The sequence below is a fragment of the Cervus canadensis genome, chromosome 8 (assembly GCF_019320065.1).
Source record: "Cervus canadensis isolate Bull #8, Minnesota chromosome 8, ASM1932006v1, whole genome shotgun sequence".
Lineage (NCBI taxonomy): Eukaryota > Metazoa > Chordata > Mammalia > Artiodactyla > Cervidae > Cervus > Cervus canadensis.
In genome coordinates, this window is record NC_057393.1 from 12,330,374 (window position 1) to 12,348,985 (window position 18,612).

The 18,612-nt window shown below is 50.3% G+C and overlaps 1 protein-coding gene across 2 annotated transcripts in view; it reads right to left on the reverse strand.

Moving 5' to 3' along the window:
- GRK5 (G protein-coupled receptor kinase 5) overlaps positions 1-18,612 on the reverse strand; it is a 226,675-nt gene that overhangs the window by 104,393 nt on the left and 103,670 nt on the right. The window lies entirely within an intron of this gene.

An 18,612-nucleotide genomic window follows, 5' to 3' on the forward strand; every position in this document is an offset into this window, starting at 1 on the left:
GCCACGCCGCTACCTTGAGCTGCTGTCCTGCCTTCTGTCTGCACCTTTGTAACACTGAAGCCCACCAAGGACCAGGCTTGGCCAGCTGCTGGTCCAGCCCCATCGGCTACACCCCCACCATGCCCCCACCTCTAACTCCTTCCAGCACTGTCCCCCAGCACCGTCCAGCCTGCCCTCCTCCTCTGGTCTCAAGCCACAGGCTCTTTCCTGAAGAACACAGCAAACAGGCCAGGTTTAACTGCTCCACTTAGAGCTCATTCTCCCCAACTCTCTCTAAGGATGGCCGGGGCGCGACAAGGGGAAGAGAGTGCAGGATGATAAGAGATTATTCAACTCTCATCTTGCCAACATCTCAAAAAGTCTGTCTCCAGTTGGCCGCCGGGACCTCAAAAGCAGTCCTCCTGTGGCACTGTGAGCAGGGAAGCCCTGTCATCTGGCCACCCCCACCCCCCGCCCCCGCCACAAGCTCCTATTTATACCTCTCGGCCGAGCTCTCTCCTTTTTTGGACAATGTCACCGTCTTGCGGATGCCCCGTCCTTGCACCTTTTTACCAGGGAGGGAGAGCAGCGCAGAATAACACACGAAGCTGGCCCACCGCCAATGCTATAACCTAGGATGTCTCCTTCCCCTTAGGGCAATTTCCGATGGCCCGATTGGCCAACCTCTCAGCCAGCTTCTTCGAAATACGAAGCTGGCCAGCTGTGCCCAATTGGGCAAGCCCTGGCCCTCTCCAGGCTGGTTGTTCCACAGCCAATTCTACGGAGGCGCATGGCATCTTCCGGCCCAAGCGGCCGCATCTGCTAGAGCCCCAGGGCAAGCACTGGCCTGGCACTGCCTAGCACCCTGGCCCGTCCAAATACATTCGGCCCATGCGTTCCTCAAAGTCCACAGGGCGGGTGTTCATCGGCCCAGTCTTCAGGGAGGAGCAGCGGAGCTCAGACACACCTGGTTCCCAGGTGGAGCAGGGGACCTTTCTCCTTCCTATTTCTAATGGACTGATGTGTATATAGCTTGCTCCCTTCCCAAAAGGGTCCACAGCATTTTCCCATAAAAGCATATGTTCAATTGTTCAATGAGAGAAAAAGAACAGGAAACAACCAGCAAAGAGGGAGGAGAGAAGAAAACAAGTTCCCCCCGGACGCCTGACAAAGGAGAGCTATGCTTTTGGCGCAGCACTTGGCTCTGGGCTTCCCAGCAGTTTGAACAAAGACGGATGCAGGTGGGTGGGTAGTGACGGAGCGTAAATGAAAACCAGGCCTCAGGACTCCTGGCTAATCAGACGCACATCAAGCACCTACCGGGTGCAGGCACTGGGACCCATGGAGATACAGCCCCTGTCCGGGGGGCAGACCAGTGAGTGGGGCAGGTGAGAGACGAGCTCATTTGTGGGGTGCTGGTCTGCGCCCCTCTCGTGCAGATGGAAAGGGTGGACGCTGGACAGGATGGGAGAGGGACAGTGCCGCCTGGCATGGCCTGGCTGCACCCGTGGGTGCTGGTGAGGCTGCCCTCTCTGCTTGCCAAGCTGTCCCTGCGCCCTACGGAAGGGTCAGGATCCTAGGAGAAAGCCCTTCCCTAATTTGGAGGCTGCCCTTGAGTGTGGCAGCCACCCAACCGGCCCGGCGAGTGATTACTCATCTCTCCGGCAGGATGTGACAACGCCAGGAACCAAGAACGGGGCCTTTGTTGCCACAGGTCCAGAACTGTCCTCCTGGCTCCTACCGTCCCCCACACCCACACACAAGATGCCCTGGCTGGGGTCTTCCAGGCTTCCTCGACGGAGCCACCTCCTGGGCCCACGGTGTCTGGCCACCAAACCAGCAGACCCAGGCCCCTCCTCGTTTCCTGCCTCCAGCTTGCCGGTCATCCCTGGGGCGGCAGCTGGGTTAGGGGGAGCTGTTTCCCAGCCTGCAGAGGAGGGGTGCAGCTAGCATGGGACTGAGGTCTGCCAGCCTTGACATTCCAGGAGGAACCTTGTTAGGGTGAAAATTGGACTAGAACTCAGGTCTCCAGCTCCCGGCACTGGCACCGCACCAAGTCAGCACTCAAGGACTCACTGAACAGACCCTGGTGGTCCAGGGGTTAAGAACCCAACTTGCAATGCAGAGGACACTGGTTTGATCCCTGTTCGGGGAACATCCCACATGCTGCAGAGCAAGTAAGCCCGCTCGTCACAACTAGAGAAGCCCCCGCAAAAACCTAGTGTAATCAACATACTGAAAAAAAAAAAACCCTCACTGAATAGATAAATGAATGAAGGGCCCCCCAAGGATGTGTGAGCTGAGCAGCCGCTGGGAGGTGCTCTTCCCTCCCTGCTGTAAACCAGGCGGCAGAGATCAGAGCTGCTCCAGGGGAGACTCTTCACCCTCCAGGAGGCCTTATGAGGGTCCCACTCAGCTCGTCCCTCCCGTGCCCACGCACTACCTGCCTGGACCTCCACACCCCCAGGCTAGCAGTTAGGCTCTCACAACTCCCCAGCCAGTGACCCTGAACTAGCCCCTTGTCTCTCAGCCTCAGTCTTGTCATCCATAAAATGGGGGCGAGGGGATGGTAAGAACAGTAAGCGCAGTAAGAACAAGGTGAGGGTCCATCCCCATTTGACAGGTGAGAAAACTGAGGCTTGTACAGGGGCTCTGTGGGAACTCCCTGTACTTCCTGCTCAATATTTCCACCAGACTAAAATGGTTTTAAAAAATAGAGTCTGTTCATTGACAACAAATCCAAAACCCAGGCCTGAAGGAGGTGGGTGATCGATTGGCTTAAGGCAGGCGCTGATAAGCTGGAACCTGGCAGAATGTGGACCTTCTAACCCCAGAGCCAGAAACTGCCCTCCCCTGCCCACGTTGTCTTCAGGGCAGAGTCACTCTACCTGGTACCTGTGCAGGTGAGAGGGATACGAGCCAGCCAGCAGTCTGCCTTTGGGACACGGGGTCTGGTGATATAGACACACGTGCCAGGCTGATTCCCTCAACAACACAGAAGCCCCGCGGACTCTTCCAGAAAGCTGGAGGGCAACAGACAGCACAAGCCTGGGCTTCCCTCCTCTGAGCCAAGTCCAGCTGTCTCTGAGCCCCCAGGACTGAGTGTCGGGGCAAAGAGATGGAGACAAGGGAGCAGACCTCAGAATCTCAGGTTTCTACCTAGCGCAGCCATTGCAGGGAACAGGAATGTGGGAGGGGTGCAGGCTGCGGTGAGTGGCAAGCACTCCGAGAACGACTCCTTTCATGTTAAAGCCCAACAAGGACAGAGGGTGGCAGAAGCCCCAAGAGAATGTGTCTCATGGCTGACTGGCCAGAGGAGGAGGCCAGAGGACTGCGGGGCTGGAGCGTGCCCTCTGCAGCCCCCACCCCCACATTCTGAGCCCCAGTCGGCTCAGGTCTGCAAGCCCCACCCGAAACGTGCCCGAAGTGATCGCCCATGCGGGCACAGCCTGGGCAGAGAGACGGCCAGTGTGACATTCATGCCCATCTCCCACCTTCTACAAGGCCCAGCGGGGGAGGAACGAGAAGGGACAGACAGCAGGGGAGCCAGAAGTCACCCCCAAAAAGGAGGGAGAGAGACAAGTAGGCAGTGGGAACAGCTGCTGGCTTGGAGACCTCACAGGTGATGTGAAAGGCATTCCGTGACCCAGTGTCGAGAAGAGAAACCTGTGCCCAGCCTGAAGTGGCAGGTGAGGAAGCTCCAGCCACTTCTGACTTTGCAGGGTCACCTGAGCCAAGGCGTCCTGGCCTCAGAAGAGGAGGCCGTTTCTGGGACATTCCAGGTCCTGGGCTGGGTGCCTGAGAAACACCGTCTCATTTCTCCCTGGCACACAGTAGGTAAAGAATAAATATTTGGAGAAGTGAGTGAATGTCGTATCACCCAGGAAGGCCAGGCTGCTCCATGCACAGCCTCTCCCTGCTCTCTGCTCCCACTGAGAGTGGCGGCAGGGGCTGGCATGCCATGGCTCCCTATTACCTGCAGGATGAAGACCTAACATTCCAGCTTGCAGGCACGGGTGGTGTCTCTCTTAGACCTCATCCCTCATTTCTCTGCACAAAGCTCACCAAAGCAGGGCACCATCACCTCTCAAATGTGCCCCCAGCTGTCCCACTCCCATGGGGAAACCATGGCCACCGTGGTGGAAGTCACAGTCAGCATGGCCTTGACTCCAGCCCAGGTTTCAATCTGAGTTCTGCCTCTTCCAGAGCTCTGTAACTTTGAGCAATTTACTAATCTCTCTGCATCTCTGCATCTTCATCCGTGAAACAGGGGTGGGGAAAAGTAACACCTGTTCCATAGAGTTTGTAATGCTTCAGTGAGCACGTGTCTGTAAGGGAAGCAGCCTGATGCCTGGCCACGGTGAGCGCCCAGGAAATGCTTGCTGGTTGGATGCTGCTGATGATGCTGAACCTGCAGACCCCAGAAGTTTTCCCTCTCTCCCAATGACTCCAGCTGGAAACTTTCTGTCCCACAGAGATGTCTCTGTCCCCTCTTCTCCCCTCCACCTCTAGGCATTGGGTACTGAGGACTGACTTGTGATAGCTGCCCGCATTCTCACGGCCATTACCCGGCATCTTGTGTGTGCTTCCTGCCCTGTCTCCCCGACTAGGGACAGTCCTTTAAGGGATAGAGCTGGCCTCACATGCCCCCCAGGAGCCCTCGGCTGCACCCTGCCCAGAGTGAAAGCTGATCAGGGATTTGTGGGTTAACAGGTTATCATTCCATGCATCTGTGTTGGTTGAGACCCGTCCTGCCTGGAGGCAGAGGGATGGACGAGGTGGCCTTTAAGGAGGGGGGTTTCAGGTGGTAACCATATAGAACTTCTAAGTCTGCTAAGAGTAAGTAAATAGAGACTTTGAGGGCCAAGAGAAAAGGGTTATATCCAGGTTACATAAAGGAAATACACAGCCCAGTCCATGCTGCCAGGAGCCACTCCGGAAAGCAGCTCCCCACCACCTGGCAGCTCCCTGGATCCCTGGCATAGAGTAAGGACTTAACAGATGAATGAACGAATGAATGAACAGATAAACTTAAAGCCAGCAGGACTTGGCAACCACCACCCTGGGAACCAAGAAACAAAGCTCTGACCTGAACGGGACTGTTGACAACGGTGATAATGAAGAGGAAGGGGATGAAGCAGCTGCCCTTGGGCACTCGCCGTGAGCCAGGCCCTGGGCACAGCCCTCCCACTGGGCATCCCCAGTCAATCCTCACAACTTCTATTCCCCTTTGTGCAGACAGAGAGACTGAGGCTTAGGGAAGTTACATCACTTTGCCCAAAGTCATAGTCAGTAAGGAACAGAGCCTGGCTCAGACCCTGGTGCCTCATGCTCTTCACTGTTGTCTCTGTACCAAACTGATGGAAATGGGCCAGTCCCTCAATAGCTTTGTCCCAGCTGACCTGCCTGAGACATAAGCACAGTGCCTACAGCTGCCAGGCACTCCCAGAGTTGCTGACGCCCAATCCTGATGATGGCATCCTTTGGCAAAGCCATTCTCAGCATCTCACTCTGTCTCAAGCTGGGCTCAGCCAAAGGCCTGGAGCAATATCACCTCTGTGTTCATCTCTGCCCACCAGGCAGAGGGGGCTGGCGTGATAGCGATGCTGGCAGCACGCTTAGTTGCTCAGTTGTGTCTGACTCTTTGCGACCCCATGAATGGTAGCCCACCAGGCTCCTCTGTGTATAGGATTCTCCATGCAAGAATACTAGAGTGGGCAGCATTCCCTTCTCCAGGGAATCTTCCCAACTCAGAGATCCAACCCACCTCTCCTGCTTTTCAGGCAGATTCCTTACTGTCTAAGCCACCAGGGAAGCCCGGTCACATGACCATGTTGAAAATGGCCAGCAACAATCTGCAGAGCCCGTAACAAAGCACTTTCTACCAGTAACTCCACTGGACACTTGATCATCCAGTAAGGTAGGAAGGATGATCAGATCCCCATTTTAAAGATGGGCAAATTGGGACTTGCCTATAAGTCCAGTGGTTAAGACTTCACCTTCCTATGAAGGGGGCGCGGGTTCCATCCCCGGTTAGGGTGCTAAGATCTCACATGCCTTGCAGCCAAAACATAAAACAGAAGAAATACTGTAACAAATTCAATAAAGATTTTACAAATGGTCCACATTAAAAAAAAAAAAAAAAGATGGGCAAATTCAGGTTAAGTGACTTTCAAAAGGCCACAGAATCAAGGCAGTAGCACAGGAACCTGTATCTCCCACCTCCCAGTCAACAGGAGACTCTACAACCATTTCTTTCTGTTTAAAATGGTACCTGACTTCTGGGCAGGGAAACAAAAGACAGCCAGTACAATTCTCTCTCTCTAAACAGAGCAAACTGTGAAAGGGCCACACACCGAAACGTTACCAGTGATTATCTCATCAGCAAGTTTTATTCTCCTCTTTCTTGATTCTATTTTAGAAATTTCATCAACGGGTTTATTTCTATAAAGAGAAAAAGAACTAAAAGATAATTAAAAAAATAACTTTTAAAGACGATGCAAGGACAGTACAACTGTGAAACAGGAAAAAAAAGAAGAAGAAGAACGAACAAGAAGCCAGGCTGAGTTTGCAGGTTTCTCGATTTTGCATCTTCTTTCCTGGTACTGGCTGGAAGAGGCCACAGGGAGAAGTCAGCAGGAGCTCTGGCTCCCAGGAGCGCTTCAGGGGATACATTTTGTTGTTGTTGTTCCCTTTTTTTTTTTTTTTTTTGAAAGTTTATACTGGCCCCACATATCCCTCCACCCACATTTTTTTCTTCTCACTCTCCCTTGGGTGCTAGCTCCGGGGTACTCGGAACAAGGGGTGTTTAACGTGCTGAGGCAGACGCTGGGGTTGATGCTGCCAAGGGGCTGCTGAAGACAGAGCTCGGGAAATAAAGTCTGTAAATAGAGTCTGGGCAGAGACCATCGGGAGTGTTGGCCTAGTGTCTCTGTATGGGGCAGAGCTCTGCCGGCTCAGGCTGCTGCGGGTCGGCTGGCCTCTTGGGCTGCTTTGAGGTCCCTGTTGCTGCATAAACCAGCTTGTTTTTCCCCTGTTTTCAGCAACAGGCCTTAAAACAGACAGAAAACCCTTCTCCTGCCTGCGACTGCAGGGAATCGGGGCTGGCAAGCGGGGTGGAGGTGTTCCTCAAACCTCACTGGCTTTGTCCATCAGCAGCACATTTCATGTTAACGGCATCTGTGGATGCAAGCGCGAGCTGGAAATGGAACATTCCAGAGGAAGCGAGGGAGGCAGAGGGCAGAGTGCAGTCTACTCGGGTTTAGCTGACACTCGGGTGTCTGCATTCAGAAAGACAGCGCGGGCTTTCTCACCTCTGAGCCAGAGACTGCGATGTCACAATGAAGTACAAAGAGGGTCATTCGAACACTAATTGTGATGGCAAAAAATGAGAGGGAAAAAATACCCAGGGGCTTCCCTGGAAGTCCAATGGTTGAGACTCTGTGCTTCCACAAATATCACATATTAACACACATACACAAACATGGAATCTAGAAAAATGGTACTGATGAACCTATTTACAGGGCAGAAATAGAGATTCAGACATAGAGAACAGACTTATGGACACAGCGGGGAGAGGAGAGGGTGAGACGAATTGAGAGAGTAGCATTGAAATGTATACATTACCATGTGTAAAATAGATAGTGAATGGGAAGTTGCTGTCTAGTGCAGGGAGCTCAGCCTGGTGCTCTGTGACAACCTAGACGGCTGGGATGGGGTGGGAGGTGGGAGCGAGGATCAAGAGGGAGGGGACATATGTATACCTAAGGTTGATTCATGTTGATGTACGGCAGAAACCAACACAATATTGCAAAGCAATTATCCTCCAATTAAAAATAAATAAAGTAAAAAAAAAAAAAAAAAAGACTCTGTGCTTCCAATGCTGGGGATATGGGTTTGATCCCTGGTTGGGGAACTAAGATCCCAAATGCTGCCTGGTGGCCAAAAAAAAAAAAAAAAAAACCGCCCTAAATTACAATACATACATGGGATATATGTGTGTGTGTGAGCTTAGTCATGTCCAACTCTTTGAAACCCCGGACTATAGCCCACCAGGCTCCTCCATCCATGGGATTTCCCAGGCAATAATACTGGAGTGGGTTGCCATTTCCTCCTCCAGGGGATCTTCCCAACCCAGGGATCGAACCTGCACCTCCTGCATTGGCAGGCAGATTCTTTACTACTGAGCCACCTGGGAAGACCATGGGATAGATAAGAGGCCTTTAAAAAATCAGATTCATGCCAGTCAGGATGGCTGCTATCCAAAAGTCTACAAGCAATAAATGCTGGAAAAGGTGTGGAGAAAAGGGAACCCGCTTACACTGTTGGTGGGAATGCAAACTAGTGTAGCCACTATGGAGAACAGTGTGGAGATTCCTTTAAAAACTGGAAATAGAACTGCCATATGACCCAGCAATCCCACTCCTGGGCTTACACACTGAGGAGACTAGATCCGAAAGAGACACGTGTACCCCAATGTTCATCGCAGCACTGTTTATAATTGCCAGGACATGGAAGCAACGTAGATGCCCATCAGCAGATGAATGGATAAGGAAGCTATGGTACATATACACAATGGAATATTACTCAGCCATTAAAAAGAATACATTTGAATCAGTTCTAATGAGATGGATGAAACTGGAGCCCATTATACAAACTGAAGTAAGCCAGAAAGATAAACACCAATACAGTATACTAACACACATATATGGAATTTAAAAAGATAGTAACGATAACCCTATATGCAAAACAGAAAAAGAGACACAGATATACAGAACAGACTTTGGGACCCTGTGGGAGAAGGCGAGGGTGGGATGTTCTGAGAGAACAGCATTGAAACAAGTATACTATCAAGGGTGAAACAGACCACCAGCCCAGGTTGGATGCACGAGACAAGTGCTCAGGGCTGGTGCACTGGGATGACCCAGAGGGATGGGATGGGGAGGGAGGCGGTAGAGGGGATCGGGATGGGGAATACATGTAAATCCATGGCTGATTCGTGCCAATGTATGGCAAAAACCACTACAATATTGTAAAGTAATTAGCCTCCAACTAATAAAAATAAATGGAAAAAAAATCAGATTCATCTGAGGCCACTGAAAGAGGGCTTATTTTGAAGATAACTTAAAGGAAATAATAAATAAGGAAATAAATGAACCACACAGGTGGGGATTGACTGGGCAGTAGGCTAGTTCCCTACAGGCCCCTGGTGTAGACAGTCACCCCTCCAGACAGCCCCTGAGGACAGATTTTTGTGTTTGGTTCACTGATGTATCTTCAATGCCTGACACTCAAAAAATATGCGTCAAATAGAAAAGCATAAATCACATTTATGGAGGTTTTTAATGACATGGGAAAATATTTTGTAAATTATATTAAGAAAAAGATTAATAAACAAAACCATGGTATGTGCACAGGGGTAAAAGCTACAAGGAATTACATGAAAGTGTTAAGTGTGGCTACAGCCCAGTGGTAAAATTATGTGTGGTCCTTCATGTGCGTTTTCTTATTTTTTTTAGCAAAGTAATTTACCAATTACAATGACGTGAACAATCACAACAAAAATAAAAAGAGGGAACATAAAAGCACCATGCAGCATGGTTTGGAAAGCAGTTAATCATCCTGCAGACATTCCTGTGGCCTGTGGGGAGGCAGTGAGCCTCAGCCTACAGGGGTTAACCCCGAGCCAGGTCGGGAAGGAGGGATGGGTCTACTTTCAGACTTGGGGGGATTCTGGGTCCTCTGGCCCTTTGAACTTGAACTCCAGAAACTATGTGAGAAGGTGGGTACTTAGGCGTTGAATTGTGATCCCTAAAGAAGACACTGTGGTTCTGGAGAAGACGCCTGAGAGTCCCTTGGACTGCAAGGAGATCAATCCAGTCAATCTTAAAGGAAATCAACCCTGAATATTCATTGGAAGGACTGATGCTGAAGCTGAAGCTCCAGTACTTTGGCCACCTGATGCGAAGAGCTGACTCATTGGAAAAGACTCTGATGTTGGCAAAGATTTCGGGCAGGAGAAGAAGGGGATGACAGAGGATTGAGATGGTTGGGTGGCATCACCAACTCAATGGACATGAGTTTCAGCAAACTCTGGGAGATACTGAAGGACAAGGAAGCCTGGCATGCTGCAGTCCATGGGGTCTCAAAGAGTCGGACATAATTTAGCCTCTGAACAACAAAGAAGATATGTTGGAGTCCTAACCCCTAGTCCTTTATAATGTGATCTTATTTGAAAATAAGGTCTTCACAGAGATGATCAAGTTAAAATGAGGTCATTAGGATAAACCCTAAACCAATATGACACCAATATAACTAGTGTCCTTAAAAAAGGGGGAAATTTGAATATACACAGACACACACACACACAAGAATGCCATGTGGAGATGAAGACAAGGTTAGGGTGATGCTTCTACAAGCCAAGGAATTCTCAAAATCTCCAATAATCATAAGAAGCTAGGAGGAAATCCTGGAGCAGATGGGCTCAGAAGGAACCAATACCGCTGACATCTTGATCTTGGGCCTCCAGCTTCCAGAATTGTGAGACAATGAATTTCTGTTGTTTAAGCCCCCTGGTCTATGGCATTTTGCTCTGGCTGCCTGAGCCCACTAAGACAGTGAGTGAGGTCACAGAGAGACCTCATCAAGTCACTTGTCTCTCTGGGACTCAGTTCACTTACCTGGAAAATGGGAGACTTGGCTTAGAACCAAACTTGGTTTTAACTCTGGAATAAAACCTTACACAGAAACCCAAATATAAAAGGCAAAAAGAAAGCCTGATCAGACAGAAGTCTAATTTAGATCTTTCATGCTCCCTGCACAGCAGCCTTTGAACACCACAACCTCAGATCATCTATAAAATCCGTATCAAAGCTCTGTTCTAAGAATCGCCCAACATGAAACCCATCAACTAGGGCCACTGGGCATTGTGCTTGTACCCAAGGCCAGGCTGAGCACTGAGGATCCAGCCCTCGCCTTACAGTGGTATTGGTACTGGTACTGCAGTGGTCAGCAATATTGCTTCCTTCTGAGCCCATCTGCTCCAAGCTTTCCTCCTAGCTTTTTATGGTTGTTGGCAATTTTGAGAAATCCTTGGCTTGATCTTGGTGGGGAGGTGAGACTAATGCCCAGCAAACTGTGGGACTAGCCAGGCAACCCTCTCCCTCCTAAGAGCTACAGCTGCAAACAGGTCACCTGATGCTCTAAATCCGCCACATCTAAATTTATCTTGCCCTCCAAGGACAAGCAGATGCTGAGCCTTATCAGAGCATGGTAAGTGGCAGAATGACAGACGGGACGCGCCTTTATCACCCCAAGGACGGGAATGACGTCTGCAGAGAGACTTGGTATCCCTGACAATGAAAATCAAGCGTTTGCATGCCAGCCTGGCAGGCCTGAAGGGGCCTGGGTCACACAGACCCTGGGTGGGGTGAGACCTGTCTCAGGAGCCCAGACTCCTCTCCAGACCCTGATGTGTGCCTGGCAATGCCAAGGGACCAGTTGCCCGTGAGCAGGGACGAGCAGAAAGGGAGGCTGTTTGCAGCAGAGACCAGTCCTGTCTCATCTCTGGGAGACGACCCTGGCCACCCATTCCAGTCAGGGGATGTGCCTGGCACATCAGGGGATGCGCTGACAATGTGCAGGCAGGAGACCACTGTGGGGTGAGGGGTCTCTGCTGGTCAGAATGTAGTGCTGAGCACCCCAGGAGGAGGCTGGAGACTCCAAGGATGGGGGTCCCAGGTCAGACTGGGCTGATCCAGGCCTGGGCTTCCTCCAAATCCTTGTAGGATTGAAGGTCCTGAGACCCCCACCAGCCAAAGGCTTTTGGCTATCAGGTGGCTCCCACCTGCCAGCATCCCAGAAGAACCAAGCAGGAGCCCTTCAGCCAGTCCTACAGGATCTGCAAAGACAGGGAGACTCTTATCATCCTCTCAGAGGCCACAGACTCATTAGTGGACCCAAAATCTACCAGGAAAGAGGGAAATGGCATCACTGTCCCCAGTGCCCCACTGTGGAAGCAGGCAGCAGATCCCATCTTTAAGCATTCAACTTTGACCACACATATAACTTGCCAATTCATTCTCCTTTATACAAAAATCACCTTATAGGGCTTCCCTGGTGGCTCAGTGGTAAAGAATCCACCTCCCAGTGCAGGAGACACCAGTTCAGTCCCTGACCCGGGAAGATCCCACATGCAACTAAGCCCATGCGCCACAGCTACTGAAGCCCGAGCACCCTACAGCCCACACTCCACAACAAGAGAAGCCACTGCAATGAGAAGCTCATCCACCGAAACCAGACAGCAGTCCCCGCTTGCCACAGCTAGAGAAAAAGCCCCAAGCAGCAACGAATATCCAGCACAGCCAAAAATTTAAAAATAAACCTTTTTTAAAAAGTGCAAAATCTCAAGGCACAAAACACAAAATATTATTTTAAAAAAAAATCTTACAGATAAAGCTAACGTCCCCTCTGACCTCTATGCCTTCCCCAGTGCTAAGTCGCTTCAGTCGTGTCTGACTCTAGCCTGTGGAGCGCAGCCCATGGGGTTCTCCAGGCAAGAATATTGAATTGGGTTGCCATTTCCTCCTCCAACAAATTGTCCCAACCCAGGGATCAAACCCACATCTCCTGTGCCTCCTGCATTGCAGGCAGATTCTTTACCTGCTGAGCCACCAGGAAATGCCTTTCCCAGGGGTAACCCTTGTCAGGGCTCTACGGTGCAACCTTCCAGAGCATCCTTGTGTCCTAGGAAAGAAACCTACAAGGCCAGGGATCTGGGCACAGTGTGACACCATCGGCTTCCACAGGGGAGGAAGGAGGGCCGAGGGGGGCAGGGACCAGGGTGGCCTCCAGGAAGCGGAGGCTGGAGGCATGGGCTCAAGGAAGAGAAGGATTCAATTGACCCCAATGCAGGGGTCCCTGGATCACTGGCCAACATGACATCTGCACAATAGCGGCTAGCCCCACTCATCATTTGTAGCCAATTTGGCTTCTTCGGGAAATTCTAAAGCCTCCCCCGCAGGGCCTTCAGCCTTTACCCTACACCACCGCACCATGATGATAATGGTGATAAGGACAGTGTGTAGTAGGCACCCTGCTGGCCCTCCCAACAATTCTACCAGGTTGGTATTAGTGTGTCCCATTTTCAAGACAAAGAAACTTGCAATCCAGAGAAACCAAGCAACTCGCCCCATGTCACACAACTGGGAGCCACGAAGCCACCATTTGACTTTAATGCCAACGGCCTTCCACAAGATGACATTGCTTCTGTGGCCAATGGTACAGCTCCTGGGCCTGCACACAGTAGGGGGCTCAACACGTGTCTGTAGGCTGATTTCTTGTTGAAAGACCATGGGCAACACTGAGTGAATAATCAAGACTAAGCTAGCTCAAGGCAGACTTCACGTTATTTTCATTTTTAAATTTTTTTTGGCTGCACACCAAGGCAAATGGGACCTTAGTCCCCCATTGCAAGGATTGAACCAGCACCCCCTGCATTGAGAAGCAGAAGCTTAACCACTGGATCGCCTGGGAAGCCCCGGGTTTTTCTTCTTTAAAGTTAAAAGTCTACATTTTCTTCTAGAAATCCCCCACAGCCTAGAGTTGCTGCTCCTAGAAAGAGTTAAGGCTTTGGCAAGAGGTTCTCTCCCACAAGGCAAATGAAATCTCTCCTGTCCCGTCCGTCCGTGAGGGTGCAGGGCACGGCGGCATCTACTTTCTGTGAGAAGTCTCCTCATAAACGTCACCCTGCCAGGAGGTGGGGAGGGGGCTTGATTTATTATATAGCTTTTGGACAGTTCCTGCAGAAATATTGCCAAATAGAGAAATAATCAACTCTTTCACTCAAGCCCCCTCATACTCTTTTTTTCTTTTTTAATGAAAGAATAAAGTACGCAATGAGCCTGAGCTAAATAAATAAAAATGCCACACTTTATGCCCAACAGAACTTTCTGCGTCACTGAGAAATATTTGCAGACCTCAACAATCTTTTATCTTCACAATGATGTTCCTGCCTTCCAAGTTCTGGATATTCTGAGAACTACTTTGATTTGGGCTCTCTCTAATTATCTTACAATTAGCTTACTAACGAATGCCATTATTCGATGTTTCATCAAGCTGATATTAGAGAACACTTCCTCGTCTCACGATCTGTCTGCTCTGCCAGGACTGTCTAAAATTGGTTACTGATGTCTGGGGCTCAATTGGAAGTAGATACATGTGGCAAGGAATCTCTGTCTTAATACTTATTGCTGCCATTCACAGTTAGTTACCGTTTCCAGGCTGGGAAGGAGGGCGGCACTCATTCAATCACTTGATACAGCCATCCATCCATCTACTCCCAGTACCAGCAATGGAGACCCAAGAAGGAGGATGTGGTCCACGTCTCTCGGGAGCTCACACAAAGAGATGCCCTGAGAGGCTCAGAGTGATGTCATTTCCTCTAGAGAAGTTCTTGATGGGTGGAAGACCCACGGCACGGTGCTCCAGCTCAGCAATCTGTCCCTCCAACATGAAACTTTCTCAATTTGCTAACACCTATTTCTGCCAGCCTCCTGGGTTCAGCCATGAGTGAGCTTGAGGGTGGCAGCAGGGGTCGGGGCGGGGGGGGGGGGGGAGCGGTCAGGAATCAGGCCTGTTTCTCAAGTGCATAGCATACCATGAGGGCCCAATAAACTTGTACAGTAATCTGATGAACAGGCAACCCACACTTAGAAGATGAAAGAAAAAAAGAGACAGAAATGTCTCTTTTTCTGAGTGCCTAAGCAGTCTCTCTGCTTTGGGTACTGGCTGGGGGCTGATGCCAAAAAAATGTTTGTGAGTTAATATAATGCTGGTGAATGGAGAGTTGCAGCTGAGGACCGGGGGCCTGGACTGTCCAAGGCAGGTCACTTCTCCTCTTGGAGGCTAACAGACTCTGAAATTCAGACTCAGGTCTGAAAAGGGTGGTTGGACAACATGCTCTCCAGTTCCTTGAGTTGAGAATTCTGTAAAAGTCTAACCTCCCTGTAAGAATCATTTTAATTGCTGCCTCAGGGGAAACTGGCCTGGGCCAGGAGTCACCACGTCACCTGCCCCTCTGACTTGTTCATCTATCTGGTAGGGAATGGGGGAATGGCGTGTTAAAGCAGATGCTTTCTAAGGTACCTTCTAAGCCTGAACTTTCATGACTTTTAGTTTTAAACCATGGGCTACATTAAATTTGGGAATGCCAAGTTCATGTCACAGATTTTCTAAACAGAGCCCTAATTTTCAAGATTTCACTTCATTGACTCTCCCAGTATTTAATGAGCCCCTGCAGTGTGCCAGGCACTGTCCTAGTGGTGACCCACACAGTCACTGTGGTCATGGGACATCCAGTCCAGTGAGGGAGAGAAAAAACACACAGGTCAACAACTAAACACAAGATGACTGCAGCTGGGGTCATGGGCCAAGAGGATTAATAGACAGCACTATGTGAAAGATAGCAATTAAAAGGAGAATACAGTCCCTTTCTAAAGATTAGTTGGAAAGGCTTTTCTCTTCTTTTTTAAAAAAATATTTATTTATTTGGCTGTACCGGGTCTCAGTTGTGGCAAGCAGGCTCTTCCATCTTCACCGTGGCATGCAGGATCTTTGGTTGCAGCATGTGGGATCTAGTTCCCTGAACAGGGATGGTACCTGGGCCCCCTACAATAGGAGCATGGTCTTAGCTACTGGACCACCAGGGAAGTCCCAGAAGGCTTTTCTATGGAAGTGCTATCTGAACTGAGACCTAAAGGTCCCCTGAATGTGGGGGAAGAGCATTCTAGGCAGAAGGAACAGCAGGTCCAGAGGCTCTAGGCTAGAGACAAGCTTGGGGTAGTCAAGGAAAAAGCAACCAACACAGCAAAGTCACTAGCGGTGGAGGGAGTGACTGAGACCAAGGTGAAGGCAGACTCATACAAGGCAGCATAGGAAGGGCATTGCCAAGAGGTCCATGGATAGGATTTAAGAGGTCCTTGAACCTTGACTTGCCTGGTGGCCCAGCTGGTAAAGCGTCTGCCTACGATGCGGGAGACCTGGGTTCAATCCCTGGGTCAGGAAGATCTCCTGGAGAAGGAAATGGCAACCCACTCCAGTATTCTTGCCTGGAAAATCCCATGGATGAAGGAGCCTGGTAGGCTACAGTCCATAGGGTCGCAAAGAGTCAGACACCACTCAGCGACTTCACTCACTCACTGAACTTGGATGGAGAAAAACATCGTCTCTCTATTCATCAGCCTGTAACTGGAAATGAGTACTTCCTTGAGTCACGAATGTCAACAACAACCCACAGTAACATTAGCAGTGCCTGGGAATGGTCAACAACAGAAATCTCACACCCATTCATATCACCATCATTGCAGGTATCTGGAAATATTACTTATCAGTTCAGTTCAGTTCAGTCGCTCAGTCGTGTCTGACTCTTTGCAACCCCATGAATCACAGCACACCAGCCCTCCCTGTCAATCACCAACTCCCGGAGTTTACTCAAACTCATGCCCATCGAGTTGGTGATGCCATCCAGCCATCTCATCCTCTGTCGTCCCCTTTTCCTCCTGCCCCCAATCCCTCCCAGCATCAGGGTCTTTTCCAATGAGTCAACTCTTCACATGAGGTGGCCAAAGTATTGGAGTTTCAGCTTCAGCATCAGTCCTTCCAATGAACACCTAGGGCTGATCTCCCTCAGGATGGACTGGTTGGATCTCCTTGCAGTCCAAGGGACTCTCAAGAGTCTTCTCCAACACCACAGTTCAAAAGCATCAATTTTTTGGCACTCAGCTTTCTTCACAGTCCAACTCTCACATCCATACATGACCACTGGAAAAACCATAGCCTTGACTAGATGGACCTTTGTTGGCAAAGTAATGTCTCTGCTTTTTAATATGCTATTTAGGTTGGTCATAACTTTCCTTCCAAGGAGTAAGCATCGTTTAATTTCATGGCTGCAATCACCATTATGCTCCTCACTAATTCAGAATTACAGTAGCTATTAGAACAGTTGCTGAGCCTTGGTTAGACCAGTTGCTGAGCATTATTAAAGCTTCCCAGGTGGTGCAGTGGTAAAAGACTCCACCTGCCAATGCAGGAGATACAGAGATGCAGGTTTGATGCATGGCTTGGGAAGATCCCCTGGAGTAGGCAATGGCAACCTGCTCCAATAATCTTGCCTGGAAAATTCCATGGACAGAGGAGCCTGGCAGACTACAGGCCATGGGACCTCAAAGAATCAGACATGACTGAAAGACAAAAAAGCTCATATACTTCCAGATCATAATATTTTAAAGTATCTAATTATCGGAAAAGAACTGGTTTCCTTTGCAACACCATGTACTTTATTTTCTGTATATGTAAAAACATTATTCTGAGAGGGGATCCCCAAGCTTCATACAACGACCAAAGTGCTCATAAGGCACGGTGAGAAGTTTGTGTTTCATTCCAGGGGGAAGGAGAGGCGGCTGTTGTTTCAGCAAGGGGTCCACTGGGTGCTGTTCTCATTTCTTAAAATCACCCTGGGGTCTCTGCTGGGGGAGATGGCTTGCAGTTGTCAGGGCCATGCTGAGCGCAAGAGAGAGGGTATGGCTTTAACAGACCACTGTTCTGGCCAGTCCAGGGGATCCTAGAGGGCTCTGTCCTCCCCTCTAATGAAGAGCCTTCCCACACAGCCTTCCAGGTCCACAAGGGCTGCGTCACCCTGGCCCAAAGCCTGTCCCAGGACATCCTCTCCAAAGCTTTAGAAAATGAGCTCATGTGTGCGCAAGAAAAATAAATGCGGCATTTGCCACTGTTTGGTTTGTGTATTGGTCTAGAAAAGAAATGAGATTTTTATTTAGGAAAGCCTTCCAGCAGGACCCCAGCAGAGGCTGGGCAAACACCAGGGCGACGGACTGTAAACACGCAGGAAGGCTCGAGCCCTGGGGCCCGTCCCCGCGAGCAGTAGTCCCTCGGCTGGTTTATGGCGGCCTTCCTGTTTTCCCGGCCTCTCTTCACACTGCCCTCACACACAGAGCCTTTTCAATGCCCTCAAGGAGAACAGAAGAATTCATTTTCACACGCCAGCGCACACGTTTCTCACACCCTCCCAGGGGAGTGGACTGTGCCAAGAGGCTGGTTTATGGACCTAGACAGACAGATGGGGCGGGGGCCCGTGGGGTGGGGTCCACTGGCAGAGCAAAGCTCAGAGGTAAAACCTAGGCTCCCGGGTCCCCAGGCCGGAAGTGAAGAGGGTGGGGCCAGGCCAACCGGAAGGTGAGGGGCCTTGGTGGCATGGGGCAATGGTCTGAGGCCTCCTGGGGAGCAGGGTTAGACTTGGGGGGGACTGAGAATCAGGGGGCAGGGAATGAATCTCAGTAGAGCTCGCTCACCTCCAAGTGTCAGGATCAGAGATGAGAGACATGGAGAGGGAGGGAGCACTAGGTCTCTGAATCTGGCTCAAGGGTAAGTGAGAAGGAAGGTAGAAAGTGAGGTGTCCACATTGTTGGGGTGAACAGTGGCCAAAGTGTGACCGTTCTGGAGGGGCCAGCTCAGCTCAGCTGTCCCTGTCCCTGGCCATTGCCCAGAGAGAACACGATTTTTATTTCTTTATTTATTTTTGGATGGGAGGTGTCGTCTTTGTTTGCACCCACTGGCATTTCT